This window comes from Strigops habroptila, chromosome 15, assembly GCF_004027225.2.
Source record: "Strigops habroptila isolate Jane chromosome 15, bStrHab1.2.pri, whole genome shotgun sequence".
Lineage (NCBI taxonomy): Eukaryota > Metazoa > Chordata > Aves > Psittaciformes > Psittacidae > Strigops > Strigops habroptila.
In genome coordinates, this window is record NC_044291.2 from 10,695,059 (window position 1) to 10,697,234 (window position 2,176).

A 2,176-nucleotide genomic window follows, 5' to 3' on the forward strand; every position below is an offset into this window, starting at 1 on the left:
AAGGGATTTAGCTAGTACAGGGTCCAATGTCCACTGTTAAAAAATGACCTTTGCATCAGGCCTGTGTTTAACAAGTAGCATCAGTATGTTTGGTGTTCTTCATTGCAGGAAGGATACAAAAGAAAGGGGTTTTTACATTGATATTAAGTACCATCTAGATTAAGAATTCAGCAAAACATATCCTGAACATTTGTTAGTTTTGCACAGAAATGAAAGACATTCATTTCTCAAAGGGCCATTTCCATCATTGCCACGCTCAGCTAAGCTGAAACCCTGAGCCTGATTGCTGGAGTGAACCTGAATCATAAAGATCTTTTTAGGTATTGCTCATCAATGTCATACAAAAGCAAAATTGGATGCTGGAGAGGGACTTTTCATCAGGGATTGTAGCGATAGGACAAGGGGTGATGGATTCAAACTTAAACAGGGGAAGTTCAGGTTAGAGATAAGAAAAAAGTTCTTCCTTGTGAGGATGCTGAGGCGCTGGCACAGGGTGCCCAGAGAAGCTGTGGCTGCCCTATCCCTGGCAGTGTTCAAGGCCAGGTTGAACAGGGCCTTGGGTGTCATGGTCTAGTGTGAGGTGTCCCTGCCCATGGCAGGGATTGGAACTCGATGATCTCAAGGTCCTTTCCAACCCAAACCATTCTATGATTCTATGATCCTAAAATAAAGAGATAAATAAAACAAGGGACAGGATAAAGAGATATATAGCTACAAGAGTCTAGAAACAAATTCACTTTTAGTAAGACACATCTTTCCATTTTCCAGTATCTTGGGTTACAATAACAATAACTTGTGATAGTTTATTAGGTTGCAGATTAATGGGAACCCTGCTGACTTTTGTTTCTTTAGCCTTACTGTGATATATAGAGAGGAAAGCTAGGAAAGTCCTGCAGGTAACTTCTCATTGGAGGAAGCACATCAAGCCACCAAAGCTGTAATGTGCTCTCTGTTTTGGAAAAACAGAGCTGAAGAGAGGTGGTTGAAGTGCCGTGTCCTTCCTGGCACCCCAGGTCCTCCTCCACAAGACAGAAATGTTTCAAGCTTTTGAGCTTTCTTTCTCTCAAATGGAAAAGGCCCTTTTCAATTTCAGGAATCTTTTACATAGCTGGTTTGGATCATTTTGATGGAACGAAACCGGAAGTCTATTTGAAAATAAACCAAAAAAAAGAAAAAAAAGGGAAATGTTCAATGGCAGAGTATGAAGTCCCATGAATCTGGGCTGCAATTCACTGAACTCAAGGTGCAAAATAGGTTAATTCTTATATTTTAATTTCTTTTCTTAAAAATTACAACTTTTCCCCCCCACCCCAGTAGAACTCTGGAGAAGATCAATGTCACTATCCCTCCATATTCCTCCACAAACCATACTTCTAACTTTTTCAGCCAGCTCTGTAACTACTGAGCACTGCAGATGTAATTTGATTGTCCAGCTAAAGTATGAAGAGGTGAACCAGATCTGACTGTAAATATCTAGCAGTCATTTCAGATATGTTCATCAATGAGCTTCACAATGTCTGTGGGGTTCAGTATTTCCTATCTCTGATAGCTATACTTTAAAAATATTTTGAGGTATTCTTTCAAGCATTTAACTCTGACCACAGTTATTTTTCTTTGCTTCTTGTTGCCTGTTATTTGGTATAGGCATTATATGATGTTTGTATTTCACCCAGACTTGAGTGGGTGCTCCAAAAAATGGCATCAGCAAGAGTTTGGGGGGGAAAAAAAAAAAAGAACCCAGAAATGTGAAGCTGCAGGTCTTTGTAGGAGGTACAGAGCCCCCAGGCTCCAGTGAGATTTGAACTCACGACCCCTGGTTTACTAGACCAGTGCTCTAACCCCTGAGCTATGGAGCCTTTGAATTTTGTTTTCTTTTTCTTTTCCAAATATTCCATATAATAATTGCCTCTGGAGTTAAACAAAACCTGTACTGCCAAATTGTGCTGCTCCAGGATTTTCTTTCCTCCTTCCAAATTGTGCTAACACAAACATCAGAGTCACAAAACTAGCAACACACCACATCATTAGTCCAAACCTAGATTTACCCTCCTTCAGCTCATTCCTGTAAGGACATCAAGACACATGGCTGCCCTTTCCCCAGCCAAGTAGCTTGGGAAGTTTACAAAGTTTCCAAATGATATTTGGCCTCTTTATAGTTGTTGCACTAATTTACAAA

At 40.3% G+C, this 2,176-nt stretch overlaps 1 non-coding gene across 1 annotated transcript; it reads right to left on the bottom strand.

The window, feature by feature from the left end:
* Nucleotides 1-1,783: 1,783 nt before the first annotated feature.
* TRNAT-AGU lies at nt 1,784-1,856 on the bottom strand. The gene has a single exon. It is a non-coding gene; the product is annotated as a tRNA-Thr (tRNA).
* Between the last annotated feature and the right edge of the window lie 320 nt (nt 1,857-2,176).